Source organism: Ambystoma mexicanum, chromosome 1p, assembly GCF_040938575.1.
Source record: "Ambystoma mexicanum isolate Mex_15411 chromosome 1p, UKY_AmexF1_1, whole genome shotgun sequence".
Lineage (NCBI taxonomy): Eukaryota > Metazoa > Chordata > Amphibia > Caudata > Ambystomatidae > Ambystoma > Ambystoma mexicanum.
Genome location: NC_090921.1, coordinates 1012090710 through 1012114035, shown reverse-complemented (window position 1 = coordinate 1012114035; position 23326 = coordinate 1012090710). Strand labels below are relative to the sequence as shown.

Genomic DNA, 23326 nt, shown 5'->3' with positions numbered 1-23326 from the left:
TCTGTTCCTGCAGATCTCGGAATTCCTGGGCCTCAGTCGTGGGGACAAGAGGGAGGACGTCAGGACTCCTACACTGGACTTAGAACAGTCAAAAAGCTTGGCAAACTTCAATTCCTCTGGCTGTAAGTGAAACATACAAACTGCTGTCCTTCTCCCTGGTTATACATTTTCCTGCAGCATTCTGAGGAAGCTGCAACCAGCTCCGAGATCGATATCCAAGTGGCTTACTGTCTAGTTGATTGGTCCCACCAACTCAAAGGAAAAAATCCTTGCAGGGGCTTCTCGTTGTGAACTTGGCAATTCGGAGCTGCAGCAGGGCTTCACCATGCAAACAAACGGTCTAGGAGTTGCAGCAGCCGTACTCTTCAAGCACGTCTTTGGTTCTTTTGTTACAGTGGTCTACTCTGCCTTCCAAGCCAGGAGACTCCTTTTATTCAGTTCTCTCCCATTCATTCAGCCTAGCTGTCACTCACCCAGCAGGGTGGCTGTCCTTGCCGGATAGTCAGCCAGCCAATCACCACAGAGCGCTTTTGGGTCTCCAAGGAGACTAAGCACACATTTCTGCTGCCTCTTTAGAGTATGAAGAAGCTCATTCCCCTGTCCCGATCTCTTATACAGAAAAGCTCTAGGGAAGACCCACACCCAGAAGCAGTTGTGGTCCCGTTGGCTAAAACACCAAAAACCAGGGAAATGCAGAAAGCAGCACTTTGAAGAGACTGTGGACCAGGTTTACTCCTTTTTCATGGCGAACCTTCACGCTGCAGAAGCACAGGACCCTGTCTTTGGATTCTTGCCCGTGGTGACCAAAAAAAGGACCCTGGATGGGAACTTGCAGCAGCCTACAGAAAAGGCTCCCATTAAAGTATTCTTTTGTGCTTTTCGCGACTCTGGATTTGGCACCCTTATAAAGTTACTAGATGGACAGTCGCTGATCGGATTCGCCTCGCTTTTTCGGTCCACCAATCTGGTGAGGGGACCTGAATGAGCGGAATCCTGTCTCTGGAGATCCAGCAGGAGTTCAACAAAGTTTCAGCACGATTCCCTTTTCGGAAGATGTTGCCCAGCACTCTGCCTCCAGGTCCTAGGCAGTTTTCAGCCCAGCAATGTTGCAGCTCTACGTGGGATGCCTCGAAATGCAGGTTGTTTCACAATTGATGGGTCCCTACAGTCTCTGGGTCGGAGTCATCTTCGGGACTCCTAATTTGTTTCACAGAAGGGGTGAGTATAGGCAGCGATTACGTAGCGGGTATCGCTGTAGCTGGAAGTAGGTACAGCCGTCTTCATTGGATCTTCTGTTCCAGTTGTCAACTTGCCCTTCACTCCATGATCCAGGCCAGATGTACAGGAACCCACACACAACCTCTGCAAACTCTCAAAAGGTGCGTGTCACTGTCCAATCAGGACATCAGCCCCCCAGTGAGAACTGGTTTCTCTCAGGCACACCAGAAGACACAGGTGGTCAGAGTTTCAGACTCCTCCCTCACTTCCTACATTCAGACCCGGTGGATCCTCAGCGGGCTACAGAGTCCCTGCCGAAGACAAATGAGCAACCAGGACACCCCTCCCCAAAAACCAGTACGGCTGAAGGACGAAGAAAGGACAAGCCCACTAAAAATGGTGAAAAAAGGCCACCATTCTAGCAGAATGGTGACCCTTGTGTATTACCGCGGCTGATTTGACAGCCTGCGAGTAAAAAGCATGTGACTAAAGTATGTCCACTGCCACCAGTCCTAATAGTAAGCTTGTCACTAACAGAAACGTTACAGGAACAGATGGAAAGGGGATACCATGCATCTCCCCAGCACTTCACTAAAGTTGGGGTGTGCTGGTATCACTATATAAAATGTAACTGGGATGAACATTCCTCTCTACCCTTGTACAGTAATTCTGCAAGCTAGGTGTTAGGCAAGGTTTGAATGCAGTACCCTCTGGGAACACTACAAAAAACTGTCTACAGGTCTAGGCAACCCAACCTTTGGTACAAGCTTGTACTACAGTTTTGGTAGCGTGTTGCGCAGCCAGGCTCATCTCAAAAGGGAAAATGTGAGCTGTAGTGGAGTTGCACAAAAATTCAGTTACAGGTATTCAAATAAACTTACACTCGGTTTCTTGCATAAACAATTATTAATTTGTTAGTTATAAAGCCTTCTTTAGAAGGGGGCAATGTACTAGTAACACACAAATATATTTCAATACTGTACACTGAGTTTCTGAATCCGACATGACCCTTTTGGGATCGCCCACACAGTACCTACACCCACAGTTGACTTCAGGAACAAAGGTGCTGGGGACCTTAAAATCTTACTGTTGGCATTCAGAACAATCTTAAAGTTGGTAAAAGGCAAAGGTTATTAGAACACAAGAAATTACAAATATTAATAAGCAGGGCAAATACTTTCAGATAGCAATTCAATAGTTTAAGCCAAAGTCAATAGGGAAAAGTCTTTGTATACGATGCAGCACTTCTGGTTAGTAAATGGAAAAGTCTTTGCACAAGCTCTTAGGAGTCTTTGATGAAAAGAAGAATCAATTGTAGGGCCACAAGCTGATTAGACTTGTGAGTTGTGGAAGTTACAAGCACTTCTACAGTAAGAGGTAAGTGCTCTTAGACTTATTTTACAGTACATTGGTAGAGAAGAAAAGATGCAGCTGATGGCCTCTATTCTTGTGCAGCTCTGTAGAGCTCACTGTTCCTGGGCCTCAGTTGTGGGGACAAGAGGGAGGACGTCGGGGGAAGGGGAGGGGACTCCTGCACTGGAACTGTCAAAACTGGCAACCAGCAAACTTCACTTTCAGCGGCTGTTTCGTGTTTCAGCTCCTTGCGGTACAGCAAATACCAATAAGCGTGGGTCCTGGCTGTCAAGGTGGACTTTTCTTACTTCTGGGGTCCCGCACTCTGCTGAGGGTGCCAAGTTGATTGGTCCCACCAACTCAAAGGGAGAAGTCGTCCTTGTAGGGGCTTCTCAGTCGATGTGAACTTGGCAAGTAGTCACTGCAGCAGGGAAAACCAATGTTCCAGGAGTTGCAGCAGGAATCCTCTTCAAGCTCTTCGTTTCCTTCGTCCAATGTTCGACTCTGCCTTCCAAGCCAAAAGACTCGTCTTTTATTCAGTTCTCTCCCATTCATTCCAGCCTAGCTGTCACTCACCCAGCAGAGTTGCTGTCCTTGCCGGACAGTCAGTCAGTCAGCCAGTCACCACAGAGTGCATGTGGGTCTCCTAGGAGACTAAGTACAGGGAATTTCTGGCACCTCCCTCACTTCCTACCTACCCCAGACACTCTGGAGCCAGAGGCGGGTTTCACTCCTGAAGCCTGCCAAAGGCGAATGAACACAGAGCAAACCTGGTTTGGCGCAGAGAAACTCTAGAAGGACCTTCCTACAAAGACCTGGCGAAAAAAGCCTGGGCACCATTTTAGCAAAGATGGTTGTACACCATTTTGAAAAAGATGGCTCCCGCGGTTACTTTACCAGAGCCGCCAACGGTCGCGGTAAATGCAGACCAAGGTAGTTCAAAACTAAACTACTGCCACCAGCCAGTCAATTGAGGAAAGGGTATTAAATATGCTACATAAGAAGCTAGACAAAGGGGATACTAAGTAACCCCTCCAGCACTATTGTAAAACTGTGTGTGCTGGGTCTAGAAAGTTACAATTCTAAGTAGTCATTTTCACTTTACTGCCCTGGGAAACAGTAGTTGATCCCAGAGAAGGTATTTAAACCCTGGGAAATCTGGAAGACTTCCCTGTGGCACTGCACTGAAAGTGCTTTGTGACACATTTGTAAGACGCCTATGCAGTTGGTTAGGCTCCATAACCAAAAGAAACAAACACAGAAAACACATTTAGCAAAAGAGCTGAAGGGTTCTAAGGTGGGAGGAATTGGCACATTTCTGAGAATTCTCCCTAACAGCAAGTCAAGAGAAAATAAGACAGGAAGCCCAAAGGGCAACTGAGCAACACTAAACAAAACATGCTATAGTAATAAATGTAGATTTCCAAAAAATTATAGGAAAGGATATTCAAAAATCTACTATGTAGAGTGAGAAATGACGACAAATCAAGAGTAAGAGGGTGATTGGGGAGGAAAAGTTTCCCACTCAGGAACATGGAAAAAGAATCTGGGGGCTTCATAGTGGAGATGGATTTAGCATAGAAATTAAAATATAACCTAACGAGGGTGACTTTAGCAGTCGCTGTTTTGGTGAATTCTCAAAAATGTTAATTCCCTTATACCTTAGACACCCCCAGCTCTTTTTGCTGGGCTGTTTATCATGTAATTTTAATGTGATTTATTCTGTTTTTTGACTTTGGAGTCTGACAAACTCCATAGGCATCATCTTTACGTTGTCACACAGCACCTTCAGTGTAGTGGCACAGGTAAAGTCTTAGCTTTCCCAAAGGTTTAAATACCTTCTCTTGGTGAAACTTTTTCCAAGAGCAGTGAAATTGTGCTGGGTCTAGAAAGTTACAAAATGGAAGTAAAATCACACCATTTTACCATAGGGTGCTGGAGGGGTTACTTAGTATCTCCTTTGTCTAGTTTCTCATGTAACATTTTTGTTAGCTTTCTACAATTAATGGCTGGTGGCAGTGGTTTACTTTTTACTACCATTGTGTGTTTTTTCGGCGGGCTGCGTTTGCAGCCACCGTAAGGCACCCATAGGTGCCCATTTCATCAAAATGGCCCTGGTCTTCTTTTTTTGCCATTTCTTGTTGGAAAGGTCTTTGAGATTCCCTGCTTGCCAAACCAGGTTTGGTCACTTTGTTTGTTTTGTCTTTGGCGGAATTCACGAGTGAAGCCTGCATCTGGCTCCAGTATGTCTGGCAGGGGAAGGGAGGCAGGTGCCTGAAACTTCATGTGCTTAATCCCCTTGGTTACAGGAATGCAGCCAAAGGTGATTGGCCGGCTGGCTGTCCGGCAAGGACAGCCATGCTGATCTGTGTGTGATTGACATCTAGGCTGGAATGAATGGGAGAAACCTGCATAAAAGGCAAGGCTTTTTGGCTTGGAAGGCAGAGTCGACCACTGGACGAAGGAATACGAAGAACTTGGATGAGACGCCTGCTGCAACTCCTGGACCGTTAGTTTGCCCGGTGAAGCCCTTCTGCTGTGCTGAAGCTCCGAATTCTCGATTAGAGAAGCCCTGCAAGGACGACTTCTGCCTTTGAGTTGGTGTGACCAAGCAGCTCCAAAGTAAGCCCGTCTGGACATCCTCTCGAAGCTGGTTGGATTTCCTCTGCTGCTGCTGAAACCGAAGTGCCAGGGAGAGGAACACCAGATTGTGTGCATTGCTTAGAAGTCAGACTCGAGCGCTAGGAAGATGCTCCGGACTTCCCTGTTGCAGGACTGACCAACCCTGAGCCACATCAACAGAGTGTAAGGAAAGTCTGAAGTGGTATCCGAGAACTGCAGTGTTGCTATTTTCTGTCAGACGCGATGAGCTGAAACACCAAAAAAAACGCTGAATCGAAGTTTGCCGATTTCTGCCGCTGACCTTCCCATTGCAGAGCAGGGTCCCAGACATCCTCCCTCCTGTTCCTGGGGACCAGATCTGCATAGCTGCACAGGAACAGAAGCCAGCTGGAACCATTTCTTCTAACCAGAGGTACTGTAAAGTCTAAACTTACCTCTTGTTGTGTAGCCTTACTTTACCTTGCAGAGTTGCTAAAGCTTTGCCCCTCTCAAGCCTCTCAGCTTGTGGCTCTTCATTGTTCTATTTTTCAACAAACATTATAAAAAATGTTCTGCAAGACTTTTTACCTACCTACAAAGATGATCTTCAGCTCCCCTTGACATTGTGCATTTAACATTGGCTGTCGTGGCTCCCTATGAGTCTTCTTACCTCTGACTTTGTGCTTTGGCCTTTCCCCCAGGGAAGGGTTAATTTACTCTGCTTTGGAAGGTTCTTATAAGTACTTACCTGTTTATGAATTATTTGTTAACCTTTGTTTTATTACTCAATTCTATCTTTTAAACTTAACTCAGTATTGCTCTAAATGTACCAGTGATAAATCAATGTCCAGTTTCCTAGCTATTTTTTTTAATAACAAATTTTATTGCATTTTCGTTCCATAATACAATGACATTCAATACACAACCGTATAACTTTGCATACAAATCGTAGAGCAGTGCGAGCAGGTAATGCATGAATATATGTGTATTTAGAAACGCAGATAAAATGAGATACAGATGGACGTAAAACAACAATCAGCTTTTTCTTGGTATTCTCATTCAAGCGGCGACAGGTGGTGGTGATATACTCTGCGGCCGCAGAAGAGCTGTGCCCCAAAGTCTGGTAGTTTGTACTGTACATGACTTACAAAGTCTGTTCCCATTTCCCCCAGATTTTGTCTGCTTTGCCCGTAGAGCCTCTTGCTTGGTAGACTCGGCGTTCCATTGGGATGATAGCATCTACATCTGATATCCATTGGTCATATTTTGGCGTTTTTTCTGAGCCCCACAGTTGCGCAATATTTCTTTTGGCGATTCCTGTGGATGTTGACAGAAGTAACTTTTCGAAGCGAGACATGTCTCCTTCCTCTTAAATTCCCAGGAGGAGGAGTTTGGGGTTTGTTGGGATCGGGCAGCACATGACCATTGAGTCATTCACTACATTTATGCCAGAAGTGTTGTATTCGTGTACACTGCCATAGTATGTGGTGAAAGGTTCCTTCCTCTTGTTTGCAGCGTAGGAATTTGGGGTCAATTGTTTTACCTCAGTTGTACAAAGCTACTCGGGGATAGTATATTCTGTGAAATATTTTCAGCTGGACTAGCCTGATTCTTGCCGAGATTGCAGTGTCTCTGGGATACATCAGGGTCGAGATCCATTCTTCAGATAATATTGCGCCCACATCTGTTTCCCATTTCATTTTCAGGTGCAGCAGCTCCTTCGTGGCAAACGAGGAGATGGCATTATACATGGTAGATGTAACCTTGTTCTCCAGCATGGGGTCTGGCATGGATTCACATGCTCATGAATATTCCCCGTCGTCAGGCTGGGAATCCTCGGTAAAGAAAAAAATCAGTATCAGTTTCGTTTCTGATCTGTCTGTCGTAGTAGTAACCAATCACTGATCTCTGCGTCATACTGACCACAGCCAATGACTGCCCTCTACCTAAGCCCAGCCTCTGGCAGCCATCTTCAGATTTTTACCGCACGTTCAAGTGTTGGGATCCTCGTGCTATTGCTCTCGAGCGTTAGTGCTATTCATGTTTTTTCTCAAAAAATTTCTATTTTTCGGTCAAAAGAGCCTTAAGCTCCACCGTTTCTTCATCCGATCAACGGGGACCCATGTCGGATTCGTCTACGCCCCTCAAGGGTGAAGATTTCGTCGAGCCACGCTTTTGGAGGACTCCAGAAGTTTCTCAGGCCCACCTCGGACATGGCCCAGGAGAAGGGAAGCTCGACGCCCGGAAAGCTGTTCAGGGTCTGCCCTGGATGCCAGCTTTAGAATGTCTTCAAGGAGGACGAACACTCCCTTTGTCTTTACTGCCTACATGAGGACAAGACGCACGTGGAGAAGGACTGTGCGTTTTGCGGCAATATGTCGGAGCGGACCATGAAGGACCGACATCAACGTCTTGCCAACTGGCTGGAAGGGAAGAGCCCGTCAGGCGAGAAGTCAGAGCGGTCTTCTAAGACCATTGAGGACGCCCCGGCGACGGGGGTTCAACACAAGGCCAAGCACCGCGAGTCCGCTGGCACCGTGAGCGCCGAAAGGTCGGGCTCTACGGGCGCCAGGCAGGGCGCATCCTCCCCGGGGCCATCAACCACGAGCCAATGCTCTGGTTCGGGTAAGAGGAAGGCCGAGCATCCGGCGAAGCTCCTGGAGAGACCCCGGTCGAGCTCGAAGGCCCCATCGGAGGGGGAGCGAGGCAGTGACCCTCCCCCCAAGGAGAAGGCGGTGAGCGCACCTAAGGTGGTGAAAGCCTTAATCCATCCGGCCAAGGCCTCTATCGAGAGTCGCGGCGGCCCTGGCTCAGCCTGTGGAGGCTACACCAGTGGTGGCGACCTCGGGGCTCAGTCTCCCTGCCACCGCGGAGGGAGTCCTCTTTTATGCCCATCGACAGGACCCCTGTGAAACCTCCGACGGAGAAGAAAAAGGGGGGTCAGGAGGTCGTCGTGGATTCGGCCTCAACCTCTGAGGAAGAGCTGATCGAAGTCTTAAGCCACGGCATTGGCGTGGAAGAAGACCAGCCCGTCGGGAGGGACCCCGACGTAGGAGACAACAACGTCGAGGGTGCTGACGGTGCCCCTGACCGCCCGTCTGACTCCCCTCAACCAGTGCCGCAAGACAACTCAGTGGCCATTTTGTTGGCTATACAGTCCTTATGCTCGGAGATAAGGACGAGACTGCCGTTACCACCAGCGGAGGAACCGCTCCCGACTGGGGACCCGGAGCCAGGCCCTTCTGGGAGGCCTCCCCCTAAGAGAAGGATTCATCCTCCACCTCCTTTTCAGCCATCGCGCCCTGTTCAGCCCTCCTCCACGACACGTGGGGATGATACGGGGACTGACACAGCCGCGACGGGTACAGACGACGAGGTTTACGACGAGGATCTGCCGTCGTCGCCTCCCACCCGGGCCTCCCCGCCCGACGAGATTGGATCGTTTCACTCCATGATCGCCAGGGCATCCGAGCTTTTCCAGCTCTGCCCGGAAGAGAAGAAGGAAGGTTTCCTTTATCAACGGCGCAAGGCCAAGAGGAAGACGGTCCTCTCTGTACCTCTACTGGACGATATTTGGGATGAGGGCCTCGCCCTCCTCAAGAACCCATCCACGACGCCGGCTAGAAGGGATCGGTACGAGAAGAAGTACCGGGTCCCGGACGCTACCCCCTTGTGCCTTCGGGCACAGCCGACCCCGGACTCGGTGGTCTCCGCGGCGGCCAGGAAGACGGCGAGGGAAAGAAATTAGATACAATGGGACGCAGAGTCATCTCGTCTGCAGCGACGACGATTAAGGCGGCCAACGCCTTGGCTATTGTAGCCCGCTACGACAGGGAGTTCTGGTACAAACTGGCCCCCCTGCTGGACTTCCTACCAGACAACAGGGCGGAAGCCCTAGAGATCTTGCAGGAAGGAGAGGTGGCGTCGGACCACGCCATTACGATTGCGACGGACATCGCTGACACTGGATTTCACCAGTTGGGCAACGGCGTGTGCCTTAGGCGGCGTGGATGGCTCAAGGCTACTGACTTCCGTCAGGACGTGCAGACCAGAGTCTTGGACATGCCATTCGACGGTAACAACCTGTTTGGGAAAACAGTGGACGATTCCCTTCAAGCCATCAAGGCAGACACGGAGACGGCCTGGGCTCTTGGGGTTCTCCAGCAACGGCGGCCACCCTTTCGGAGTGGCTGAGGCAAACAGGGTGCCTCCAAAGGTTCCAGCGGCGGATTTTCCACCTACCGTCAAGCGGCCTGTTCGTCGTCGCAGGAAGCTTACAGGGGACGAGGCAAGTCAGGCGGACCCCGCCGTCGTCTCCAAGGAGAACAAGGCGGCAAAGCCTCGTCGAAGCAGGACTGAACCGGCCGTGGGGTCGGGCCCCCACCGAAGTACCCCGGTGGGAGGCCGGCTGGCAAGCTTTGTCAGCGTGTGGGAGTGTATCTCCACCGACCGTTGGGTGCTGGATGCCCTAGCTTAGGGTCACGTGCTCGAGTTTCTAAAGAGGTGCCCGCGCGTCCCCCCTGTGGCCAGGAAAGAACATCACGTTCTTCAACTTCTCTTGGAGGTAAAGGCGATGCTCAAGAAGGGCGCCATCGAGCTCGTCCCAAAGAGGCTTCGGGGCTCCGGAGTTTACTCAAGATACTTCCTCGTGAAGAAGACGACGGGAGGGTGGCGTCCCATCCTGGACCTACGACGACTGAACAAATTCATCAAGGCACAGAAGTTCCGGATGGTCACCCTCCAACACGTCCTGGGTCAGCTGGAGGAGGGCGATTTCCTGTCGTTGGATTTGGAGGATGCCTACTTCCATATTCCCATCCTAAAGGGACACCGAAAGTTTCTCAGGTTCGTGGTCCAAGGGCGTCACTACCAGTTCAGAGCCCTTCCCTTCAGATTGAGGTCGGCACCCAGGGTGTTCAAGTGCCTCGCACCGGTGCGGCGCAGCTGCGCCGAGAGGGGATCCACGTCTACCCCTACCTGGACGACTGGCTCATCCGAGCAAAGACGAAGGAGCTCGCTGTGGAGCACACGGCAAGGACCGTCCAACTTCCCACGGACCTGGGATTCTCCATAAACTATGCCAAGTCCCACCTGGTGCCCGCGCAAGACGCACTGTTTCTGGGAGCGAAGCTCGACACAGTGTCGCTTCTGGCTTCTCCGTCGGAGGAAAGGACGAGGGCCATCTTGGGCAAGGTGCAGCGGATGCTGGTTGCGGATGCGGCCAGAGTGAGGTCCATCAAGTCCCTCCTCGGAATGATGTCTTCTTGCATTTACCTCATCCGCCTGTGCAGGCTCCGGATGCGCCCGTTGCAGGAGTTCCTGGACGCGCGCTGGATCCAGACGGGCAGCTTCGAGGAGAGGATCACACTCAACGAGAGTTTCCGACGAGCGATCCGGTGGTGGGGCACCTGCGCGCATCTGACGGCGGGCATGGACTTCCAGACCCCCGGCCACCAGGAGACAGTGACCACAGATGCCTCCCTGGAAGGGTGGGGAGCGCACACCGAAAATCTGCACGCGAGAGGCCTTTGGCTCCCGACGGAGAAGTCCCTCCATATCAACGTCCTGGAGCTCTGTGCAGTGTTTTGGGCCCTCAGGTCCTTTCTTCCGTCCCTCAAGGGCAAGGTGGTGACGATCTTCACCGACAACACCACCACCATGTTCTACATCAGGAAACGGGGCGGAACCAGGTCCCCAGCCCTGTCCAAGGAGGCGCAGGATCTGTGGCATTGGGCCGTCGCCCAAGGGATGTTTCTGGTGCAGTTTCATCTGGCAGGGATAAAAAACACCATCGCCGACTCGCTCAGCAGAGAGCTGCGCTCGTGCCACGAGTGGGAACTACGACAGGATCTAGTGGACCGCCTCTTCCGACGGTGGGGCACACCCCAGATCGATCTGTTCACGACGAACTCCAAGTGCCGGAGGTTCGCCAGCAGGTTTCCCCAGCCGAGGAGCATGGGCAATGCTTTCTCGTTCCCCTGGGAGGGCATGTTTCTATACGCGTTCCCTCCATTGCCATTGCTGATCCGGCTCATCAACCAGCTCAAGAGGTCACGGTGCAGGATGATCCTCGTCGCACCTGCGTGGCGGAGGCAGATATGGTTCCCGTACCTGTCAGCGTCCCCATCAATCAAGCTGCCAGTGGACGCAGATCTTCTCTCCAGGGAAGGAGGGCGCCATCCTCCATCACGACCCGACGTCGCTGAGCTTGCAGGCCTGGCTCCTGCAGCGTTAGAGTTTGGAGGATACGACATACCGGCCGACTGCAGAGAGGTTCTTGCAAAGGCCAGGGCGTCCTCAACTCTTACATGCTATGGACACAAATGGAAGAGGTTCTCTGTCTGGTGCCACGCACAGAAGATTAACCCTCTACGGATTACGGCTCCCCAAGTACTGCCGTACCTACTGACGCTGGCCAAGGCTGGACTGGCGCACGCGTCCATCTAGATTCATCTTGCTGCGATCTCCCGATACACCAGAACCACGGGGCGGACGTCTTTGTGGTCTCATCGTCTGGTGAAAGAATTCATGAAGGGACTGTTCAGATCGTTCCCGCCGGTGAAGGCTCCGGCCCCGGCGTGGGAGCTCAACGTGGTGCTGACCAAGCTCATGGGACCTCCGTTCGAGCCTCTGCACTCGGCTCCGTTGAAGTTCTTGTCGTGGAAAACAGTGTTTCTTGTGGCCATCACCTCCGCACGACGGGTGGGAGAGATCCAGGCCCTTTCCTGCAAGGCCCCGTACTTGACTTTTCACGACACGAGGGTAGTGCTCAGGACGCACCCCTCCTTCATGCCCAAGGTGCCGTCGGACTTCCACCTCAACGAACCCTTTGTGTTGCCTGTTTTCTTCCCGTCGCCTTCGTCGCCGGCTGAAAGGACTTTGCACTCGCTGGATGTGGCTAGAGCGCTGAAGTTCTACGTGGACCGCACAAAGTGTTTTCGGAAGACGTCACAACTCTTTGTGAACTTTGGACCTGTCAATCAGGGGAAGGCTCTCTCAAAGGCTTCCATTTCCAGATGGCTCTCCGGCTGTATCATGTACTGTCATCGGTTGCCTGGCAGTCCGAGAGCCCATCCCACCAGAGCGATCGCAGCTACCACAGCGTTCCTATCTGGTGTGCCCTTGCTGGACATCTGCAGGGCTGCTACGTGGAGGTCGACGCACACCTTCACGAAATTCTACTGCGTCGATCGGGATTCCAGGGAGGAGTCCAGGGTCGGCCAAGCAGTGCTGCGCAACCTGTTCGCCTAAGGTGAGCCTGGTGAGGAGGTAAGAATTGCTTAATGTTGAGTTTGATGTAATGCTTAATGTTGAGCCTTTGCCACCTCCCGTGGTTGTGCATGTGTGTACTGCTATGTATTCTTTATTCATGAGCATGTGAATCCATGCCAGACCCCATGCTGGAGAAGGAACAAGTTACTTACCTGTAACTGTTGTTCTCCAGCATGGGTCTGGCATGGATTCACATGCGAACCCTCCCTCCAACCCCTCTGCGGCTCTTCACTTGGTCATACTGCCACTTCACGTGCTACCAAATCTGAAGATGGCTGCCAGAGGCGGGGCTTAGGTAGAGGGCAGTCATTGGCTGTGGTCAGTATGACGCAGAGATCAGTGATTGGTTACTACTACGAAAGACAGATCAGAAACTGATACTGATTTTTTCTTTACCGAGGATTCCCAGCCTGACGGGGAATATTCATGAGCATGTGAATCCATGCCAGACCCATGCTGGAGAACAACAGTTACAGGTAAGTAACTTGTTCCTTACTTACACTGTCTGACTGTTTCTTTCTATGGGCATATCCGCCAACTGAGCCCTATGTACGATGAGTGCATGTTGTAATTGTCCATAGTGGTAGCTTTCGGTGGCTGGAAGATATGTTGTCTAGATCTCGTTGAACTGTATTATCTGATTGTTTACATATATTTGCTGGATGGTTTGTATACCTGCTGTTACCCAGTTCGGCCATTTCGGGAGGTCACTAAGGCCTGTAAGGTGGGCATTGTTCCAGATGGGCTGGACTGTGGTGATTTTGTTGTCCCATCCTATGTTTATGTACTTCCTTCCATACTAGGGCCATGTGCGATACTATTGTGTATTCGGGAGGGCGTGTCTGCCTATTGCAGAGGCTTTCAATCGGGGACATACCATGTCATGCAGGTAATTCGGCCCTTGTATGGGGGATGATCGGGTTACCATGTAGTATGTCGTTTACCGTCGCCATTTGGGTCGCCCAGTAATGGATTTGGATGTTCGGGAGTCCTATTCCCCCCCCCCTCCCAGACTGAAAGTTGGAGGGTTTTGAGAGCTATCCTCGGGTGATTCCCTCCCCACACAGGAGTTTACGTGTTCTATCTATTTTACGGAACTCTGCAGTGGGGATGTGGTGCGGGGCGTTTTGGAGGATGTACAAAAACCGGGGTAGGGCCAGCATCTTGAAGAGTGCTGCCCTGCCTAACAATGTCAGTGGCAGTGCTTCCCAGTGGGCTACATCTTGCGCATATCTTTTAATTAATGGATGTAGGTTTTGAGTCAGATAGCTATCCAGCCTGTTTGCGATTATGATACCCAGATAGCGAAACTGTGGTTTCGATTTGTATGGGGATCCAGATGTCGGTATGCAGTCTACTCCCTTCACCGGACAGAGCACAGATTTGGCCCAGTTCACTCTGAGACCACTTAAAGGCTCCATAGTTTATCAGTATTTGAGTGACTATAGGGCAGGAGACTTCCGGATCTCTTAGATATACTAGCTCGTCTGTATAGAGGGATATCTTGTCCTCCCAGTTTGAGCTCCAACGGAAGTCAGTCCACGGAGTCGTGCCCCACAGAATGACTAACGGTTCTATTAACAATGCGAACAGCATTGCCTAGAGCGGGCATCCTTGCCTGGTGCCTTTTCCCAGTCGGATGTTGCGCAAGGGCCATCCGTTCACTCTTGCCTCCACTGACGGATTGCTATAAAGGAGCTGTACCCATTTTATAAATGATTCCCCGAATTACATCTTATGCATTATTGCCCATAAAGCCTCCCAATAAACAATCAAAGGCTTTTTCAAAGTCTATGGCCAATAGCGCCAGTGATTGTTGTAGGGCGGGTGCTCTTTCCAACGCCAGGTACAACCTGCAAATATTCATTCTTGTTGACCTTTAAGGCATGAAGCCGCATTGACCTGGGTGGATCAATGCTGTAATGACCGTTTGTAGTTTGGCTAGTATTTTGGCTTCGCTGTTGATTAGGGATATGGGCCGACAGGAAGTGCATTCCTCTGGGGGCTTGCCCTTTTTGGGGATCACTATAATGGTGGCCTTACGGAGATCTGCTGGGAGCTCGCCCTTTGCTAGGGAGTGCTCAAACATATTGAGCAGATGGGTGGGTATGTCCAGATGATGTAGCTTTTTCCAAATGTCAAGTGGAAAACCATAAGGACCTGGGGTTTTGCCTGTTTGGAGTTGGGTGATGGCTGCCGATATTTCATACGCTGTTATTTTGTTGTCCAACATATTGGCTTGCTCCGTGGTGAGTGTTTGGAGATCAATACCATCCAGTATGGTGCTGGCTGCTGTGTCATTGGGGGGTTTATAGAGATCTTCGTAAAAGTCAGCAAAGCTTTCAGCTATTTCTGCATCGGAAGAGACTAGTTCTGTATCCGCTGTTCTAATGCACTTCACCTTCTGTTGTCCTTCGTCCCGCCTTTCCAACCATGCAAGCATTTTGCCAGCTTTCTCCCCCGTTTCGTACAGGCGTGCCTTCATGGCACACTGCGCCTTTTTGGCGCAGTCAGATTATGCAGCTTCTTCTGTGCTAGTATGAGGGCTCTGTTCGTCACGGGGGTGTTACTGGCGATGTGAACTGATTCCCTGGACAAAACCTCTTTCGGCTTCGATGATCCGTTCGCGTTGTGCCTTTTTTTTGCCGATGTCCACGAGATCATTTCGCCTCGTAGCACTGGCTTGTATGCCTCCCATAATATATTAGTCGTCAACCGAGTCTGCATTTAATTCAAAGTAGTTGGAGGTAGCTGCCTCTATCTTCTCTTGTAGATCTGGGAACCCCAGGTAGTAAGAGTTCAGCCGCCATGTGGGAGGTGGTCGTGGCCTCTGTTTCCAGTTCAAGTAATAGAGGGGATTGTTCCTGCAGTTCGTATATAGCTTAGAGCCGGGCAATGTAGCACCCTTTTATGGTGCTTTGGGTTTGTTACCTTGTCTGGGGGGCGGCTGTTCGGTTGGCCGCCAGCCTTGGTGTGCCTTATATCTTAGTGTGCAGTGTGGAGCATGGGCACCTTTGCGTTATGTTTAGTGATTTGGGCATTTTAAGTGATTGTTGCAGTTCTCTATGCGTTTCCTTCCTGCGGATTCTCCATTTGTTGTTGCTGCAGATCCGGGTCCGGTAGTCGCTCAGGATGTGGTCTATTGCGTTCCCCTCTCTTCTTTCCTTCAGAGCTCCAGTAGCCATCTATATGCCTCTTGGCCCGGCTCCACGCCTCCTTAGTCTGTGAAATGCACCGATGTGCCCTTATGGAATATCTTGAGCTGGGCAAGAAAGATTAGCCCGTATTTGACTCCCATTGAGGGCAGGCGTTTCTTGAGTGGGTCGAATGATTGGCGTGCTTTTTGCAATTCTCTGATAAAATCAGGGAAGAAGGCGATTTTTGATCCATTATACGTGACTGTCACTTTTGATCGTGCCAAGCTGCAGCACCGTGTCTCTATCCCAATAGTTTAGGAATCTTGCAATGACTGTGCGCGGTGGTGCACCTGGTGTGATTTTTGCCAGTTGGGATGCGGTGGGCACGCTCAATGGAGAAGAACCTGGAGAAGAACTGCATCATGTGTCCACAAGCCATTCTTCGTGGAATAGTTCCATACAGGCCCTCTCTGCCTTCTCGGGGAGGCAGAGTATGCAAATGTTTCGCCTAGATCTGCCTACACTGTCATCCACTCTCGCTTCCAGAAGTTTAATACGCGCTAGCATGCCGGACATATGGCGGTTTACCCCACGTAAGTTGTCTTCGGTTTCCGAGATCTGTGCCTCGCCTCCCGGTGCGTGAGGTCAGTTTTTGCAGGTCATGGCTTAGTAGGGGCACGTCTGCGCCAATACTGTCCATCTTCTCCATTGAGGTTCTAGAGCTGGCGATAGCACTCATTATGTCTGTAAGGGAGATATCTTCCTCCATGCAGTGTCTCGGATACTGGCAGTCGATCCGGGGAGCGAGCCGATGGTGTGGTAGCGTACTGCTCAATTTTGCTTTGCGTAGAGGTTTTCCTGGGCTTATCTTTCCCCATTTCCGGTTATTTGGTATGGTGGCGTTGGAAGTTCATCCCCTGTTAGAAGGGAGAAGGCGGTGACAGAGTGGAAGGGCAGATGGGTCCGATAGGCCTGGGGTGATTACGCTGGGTCTTGGTGCTGTATGGATGATGGTCACGTGGATCTGCGACAGTCATGTTTGTGATGTTCCGGTACTGGGGTGACCACAGGACACAAGGACTCTTCCAGGGTTTCGTTGGATACGAACTTGCACATATGTGTGCTCTACTAGTGATGGTCGCCATGCACTGTTCAGAGATACATTGCGATTCCCACTATGGGTGTAGGGTCCGCTTGCTGGCTGGCTGGCTGGATGCTTGCGGCGACGGGTTATAGCAGTTCACAATACGCATTGAGCTCCGTCCTGTGCCCCACACCGGGGGTGCAGGGGGGGGCGAAAACCCTGCTTTCTCTTCCGCGGTGTGCCACCGCTATGAGCTGCAACCTTCTTTTTGAAACCGCAGCGTGCGATTGCTTGTGGGGTCTCCCGTTGTGGCAGCCCTGCCTGGTATAGACAGTATACTGATGCCCGTCCGGGTCACTATGGCTGGCAGCAGTAGGCCCCCACAGAGAGTGTATGTGTCGTGTTGCGGCACGTTGTTTTTGCTGGACTGGTGCCCAAGTTTCGGTCGATCTCTCCTTCCTCCTACGGACCTGTATGGCTCATGTAGGGCTTGGGGAGGGCCCACTGCTTGTCTCCCACTCTCAGCGGCGTGTTCAATTTACTCTACTCTTGGGCCAGTAGCCCGGTGCCTGTCCTTAGCTGCCAAAGGGTTCTGCCAGATCGCTTGGTTCATTTTGTCGTGCGGGAGCACCGGGGGGGTGAAGGCGCCCAATGCTGTCTGTCTGTTGACAGTGGGGCAGCAGGAGCAGTGGTCCAGGATTAATGAGGTTACAGCAGGCGCTCAACGCATAGCGGAGCGCCCGCGATCCTGCTGCAGATTCTGGTGAATTGCTGGTCTCCGCCCGATGTATCAGCAACGCCACAGAAGCAGACTGCGGCAGCCCTCCCGCCCTATCTGGTGCAAAAGTAAGAGCAACGGTGGGGAGCTGACCGTGTCGCAACAGCCAGTGTCCAGGCAGTGCCCTCTCCACTGCTTCTGTGTTGCTCCCGTCGCCAGCTACATGTCCATGGCGGCCATCTTGAGAGCTGTGTGGTGTGGAGCTTATGCTCAGGCCACGAATGAGTGGTCCCTGCAGCACCGCAGTGTATTGCGCAGCATTATCTCAGGAGACACGCTTTTGACATTTGTGGTGGTATCCTATGCCTTTCCAGGTGCAGCGTTCGAAACTGTTTGCTTTCACTTATCTAATATACGTTGTCCGACAAACAGCAGTGTGCGTTGGGAGATCTGTGTGGCAGCTTCGGATCTGCCGACAGGTGCACTCCGTGTGGAACGCACAAGTCTGTGCTGGCTTCGGAGTCGCTTCGGGCCGCAGCTCCAGAGCGTGCTACGCACCCCTCGTGTCTCGTACAATGTAATGCCTCCGGAGACTGATTTCGGCAGGCAGCCGGGCTGGTAGTCGTTGCCGTTCGTGCCCGGCAACGTGTCAGGAGGCCCCGCTTTGTGTTGCCGCTGAAGCGATACGGCAAGAGCGGTGCGGGCCGGCCGGGCTTCGCCTCCCACCCAGCCTTCACCCGAATTGGGGTATGACGTTGCTGGTGCCTCCAAACAGGGTCGGGTCGCCTCGCTCTGAGACGCATGCTGCCAGTGTTCGTTCTTGCCCGCACCCTCCCCACTCAGCAGCGCTTTTTCTCTCCCGGCCTCAGTGCCGACTGGACGGGCGCCGTCACAGGCGCAAACGGCTGTGTCGATTCAGTTCACCCGCGCCGTTCCTATCTGCCTCGGCAGCCATTTTAAGCATTTTCCATTCAGACTCTGCATGCTTTTACAGAGATTCTCGTAGTCTGTGGTCCGGTTCAGCCTCCCAATGCAGCGTTCCGTTGCGGCACCGTTCCACTACCCGTGGGTGTCGTTTTTGGGCAAAAACTGCCCAGTTTTACAGGATAAAATCAGGATTCAGCTGGCGGCCCCGGGAGCTCTGAGGAATCGCGTCCTCATTGTACTCTCGCTGGCCACGCCCCCTCCTTCCTAGCTATTTAAGTCACCTGTGAGTGTAGGAAATGTCTGTGCCATCCCCAATGGGTATCATCTGATTTAGAGAAACAGTGTGTTTTGAAGTGTATAAGTGTTAAGTATATATTGCTCCCTTCTTCAGAAGGCTTATACAATTGACTGACATTAGTAATTGTTTGATCAAGAAACCTTGAGTGGAAGTGTTTATTTGAATAACTGCTACTGTTAAACTGTCACATTACTGCTCACATTGACCCCTCTTCAGATGGGCCTGGCTGCTCAGCCACACTACCGACCTGTGCAGTTCAGACTTCTAACAAAGGCTATTGCCAGGAGGTTGTTGGGGAGCATTCCCAGTAATGTGCCAATTCCCTTCTATTTTAGAGCTCCCCAGCTCTTTTGCTGGACTCTAAGACTTGGATTTTTTTTTTTTTTTACCTGGAGAGTGACGCTTTTTTTAACCACTCTGTCGTGTATTTTTGTGATTTGAAATGTTTCTTTTGGTTGTGGAGTCTGACAAACTCCATAGGCATCATCTTTTTACACTGTCGCACCTTCAGTGCTGCGACACAGGGAAGTCTTTCAGATTTCCCCAAGGTTTAAATACCTTCTCTTGGATAAACTGTTTCCAAGAGCAGTGAATTGACTTAACTTGCAGTGTAACTTTCTAGATGCAGAACACACACTTACAATAGGGTGCTGGAGGGGCTACTTAGTATCTCCTTTGTCTAGCTTCTCATTTCACATTTTTGTTATCCTTTCCTCAATGAATGGCTGGTGACAGTTGTTTTCATAACTACAGCGGTGTGCGTTTACCACGGGCTGCGTTCGCAACTGCAGTAAAACACCAGAGTGCACAATTTTTAATCAAAATATTCCCAGTCGTTTTTTTGCCATTTCGTTTTGGAAAGGTACTTGATATTTACTCTGCGTGCCAAACCAAGTTTGATCCCTTGTTCATTTTTTCTTTTTCCAGGGTTCACAAGTGAAGCCCGCCTCTGGCTCTAGCATGTCTGGTGGGGGGCAGGAAGCGATGGAGATGCCTGAAACTTCCTGTGCTTAGTCTCCTAGGAGACAGGAATGCACTCTTAGGTGATTGGTCGGCAGGCTGTCCGGCAAGGACAGCCACCCTGCTGGGTGACTGACAGCTGGGCTGATATGAAAGGGAGAAACCTGCATAAAAGGTAAGGCTTTTTGGTTTGGAAGGCAGAGTCGACCACTGGACGGACAAAGGAATCTGAAGAACTTGGAAGATATGCTTGCTGCAAATCCTGGACCGTTGGTTAGCCCGGTGAAGCCCTGCGGCTGCGCTGAAACTCCAAGTTCGACTAGAAAAGCCCTGTACAGGCGACTTCTCACCTTGAGTTGGTGGGACCTATCAACTCCAAAGTAAGCCACCTGGACATCCTCTCAGAGCTGGTTGAAATTCCACTGCAGTTGCTGTTGGACCCGAATAGCCGGAGAGGGGGAACACCAGAGCATGTGCGTTGCTTTTAAGTTGACCAAGATCTCCAGGAAGATCCTCCAGACTCCCAGGAAGCAGGACTGACCAAGCCTGAGCCACCTCAAGAGTGCTGCACCCCAGATGCAAGCAAAGCACATCTCGACAGCCAAGAGTCTGTTGCGTCGCTATTTGCTTGGACGCGAGGAGCTGAAAACACAAAGTGCCGCTGAATAGAAGTTGGTCCTTTTCTGTCACTGATGGTCCTGTTGCAGTGCAGGAGTCCTCCAAACATCCTCCCTCTTGTCCCCACAACTGAGGCCCAGGAATATGGGATCTGCAGAGCTGCACAGGAACAGAAGCCAGCCAAAGCCCTTTTCTTCTAACCAAAGGTACTGCACAGTTGAAGAACTTACCTTTTGTAATCTTACTTTCTCTTCTGAGACTTGTCTGGGTTGCTCTGTAGAGTTGCTAACAGCTTCTTTACTTCACAAGCCTAATCAGCTTGTGGCCCTGCTTTGATTTATTTTCTACAGGCACTTCTAAAACATTGTGCAAAACGTTTACATACCTACCAGAAGTTTCAGCTCACCTAGACTTTTGCCCAATTGACTTTGGCCTAGCCTGCCTCCCTGAATGACTCTTCTTCCCTCTGTCATTGTGTTTGGTCTTCTTTCCAGGAAGGGGTTGACTCACTTTGCAGTGGGGGTTATCGAAAGTACTTACTTGCCTAAGAATATTTTGTGTGATCTCTTGTTCAGTTCTAAAAACCTTTTTTCCTTTGACGTACTCCTAAATCTGATTCTAAATGCAAACAGTGGTAGATTAATGTCCAGTGCCCTAGTTATTAAAGTCACCTGAGGGTATAAGAAGGGTCTGTGTGCCATCCCAAAAAGGGTAAGTACTGATTTAGAAATTTGAGTGTATTTTGGAGTGCTTTTGTGTTACTATTATATTGCCCATTCTGAAGAAGGCTTACTCTAACTGACAAATTAATAATTGTTTAATCAAGAAACCTTTTGTGTAAGAATACATGTTACAGTGAATCTCTGCGTAACTACCCAACAGTTCACATTGACCTCTCTTGAGAGGAGCCTGGCTGCTCAACACGTTCCCAACATGTGTACTACAGACTTATGCCATAGGTTGGGTTCCTATTGCCAGGTCAGGGTTGTAGTGCACCCAAAGGTTACTGCATATGATAGTTGCTCTGACCACCAAAACCGGTAAGTGATTTAATAATGGAGGGATTTGTGCAAAACCTCAAGGAAACCATAAAATGGCCCTACAGAATTTCCAAAAATGAAAGTCAAAAGTCTGTCAGTTTCTGAGACAATGTTGTAATCGTACTTGATATGTACAATTGTGATGTGTGAAGCGTGTTGGATAAAGATCACTTCTACATTTAACTTTTTGAGATTGGTTAATAGAGGTGGCATCCGGGTTATTGGTTTGTACAGTAGATGTATAGTTGACCACCTTGTTAAAGGTTGCCAATGAAGCACTTTGAACAGGTTTTCATTCACTCTTTAAAATAAAAAAGCCTTGCAAAGGTGTAGGCGAGATGTATCATTTGTATGCTTCATCCCCTCTCCTTGTGAGACCCCAGCACTTTTTGCTAGACTTCTGGACCTTTTCTTTATCCACCCATTCATTATGTGCTGTATTATGGAACTCTGTTCTGTGTTTTACCTGTAATGTGGTGTCTGTTCCTCCATATCTCTTAAGGCATATATGTTTTACTCTTGCAGCGCAGCACATCTCTCCTTAAGGGCAGTGTTGCTGGGAACCCTTTGGCTTCTCCTTTTGAGATTCGTTCTTTACCCTTACTACTGTTAAGGATAGAGGGTTACTTATGATCATGCCTAAAACTTTATACTCGGAGATTGGCACGAGCCACCTTTTGTGGAGTGCTATCCCCTTCCTCTCTGCTGCTGTGACTTTTTAGTCCTATAGACAACTCTTTAGTTATGGCTAGTGGCAGTGGATGTTTTCTACCAACTATTGTGCTATTTTTAACCGACTGTATTCAGTCCCGGTTGTGCAAAATAGGGTCACCGAGTTTCTAACATGGTGCCTCCTTTCTTTTTTCGCCATTTCTAGTGTGGTTGTTCTTTGCTAGCCCTTCTATCTTTTGAGGAGGGGTAGGTCTGTGTGTATTTTGCCTTTGCCGGTAACCCTTGGCTGTCCCCGCCTTGGCTCCTGTGTGCCTGGGCAGGCAGGAAGTGGGGGGAGGAGTTTTTCTTTGTCTGCCCGAGTGCCTGGGTGGGCCCAGTGCCCACTGGGAGGAGGGGTGGGGGGCGGCTGGCAGTCATGATTGGACAGCCACCTGCCCCTTTCTGTAAACTGCTGAGAGATTGCAGAGAAATGCATCCTGAAACTGAATAAAAAAATGAGGTTTCGGAGTTGAAAGGCAAGTCTACCACTAGAACTTGAAGTAACCGAAGACTAGGAACAGGCGCATGCAGAGCCTTTGCAACACTGAACAGGCCAGCTTCTCTCCCTTTTGTGAGTCCTTTAACAAGGTCTCGATTTTTAATTCTTCTAGCATCCTTAACTAGATACTGAAAGTATCCACATGAACTCTTGCTGTTCTGCTGCTTCATAAGACTTTAAGCCCTCTCAACTTTTTCATAGTGCTAGGGATCAGACTTCTATCTAAAGCTTTAGTTTGCTTAGAGAACTCCTCTAGAACCTCTGCTATTGTTTGACAAAACGTTTTCCTTCCTTAAAGACTTTTAGTGGTTTTGCTAACTAAATACAATTACCATATAGCTTTGTTTGTGCACGGTCGTATCGGTAGAACTGTCATTGTCAAATTCTGTAACCATTGTACCCCAAGCAACTACCAACTAAGCAGTGCCCTTTGAAACATATTTCATAAGTAATCTCATCTGTGCTGAGTAAGTGATATGTCTTAAGATATTCTTTCTGTAAATATATTTTAATATAAATGTATTGTTTCTTTGGACTACTTTTCTAACTAGGTTCAGTGTACTTACGTACAACTTACATCTTCCTCTTATGATATGCCTGACTGCTCTGCCACTCCAAGGTTTCAGGAGTAGTACAAACTGATACTAAGAGTTGGGGACCTGTATACCACTGGGATAGTTTTATGAAGTCTTTCCTCAAGTGGATTTTAGGAAAACTCCAGTAACAAAAAGATTATCAGTTTGAAGTTCCACACTGTAGAGACTATATAGTACTGTTTTTCAGCATTTTGCATTTTGTACCGTAAAAGTTAATGAAAGTCTTGTTGATAGTACGGATATGGTGTGCATCCCGCCAAATTACTGGTTAGCCTAGAATATAGTGTGCTCATT

At 49.9% G+C, this 23326-nt stretch overlaps 1 protein-coding gene across 2 annotated transcripts in view; it reads left to right on the top strand.

Annotated features, from left to right (window-relative positions):
* Positions 1-23326, top strand: part of GLG1 (golgi glycoprotein 1) — a 1453447-nt gene that overhangs the window by 567181 nt on the left and 862940 nt on the right. The window lies entirely within an intron of this gene.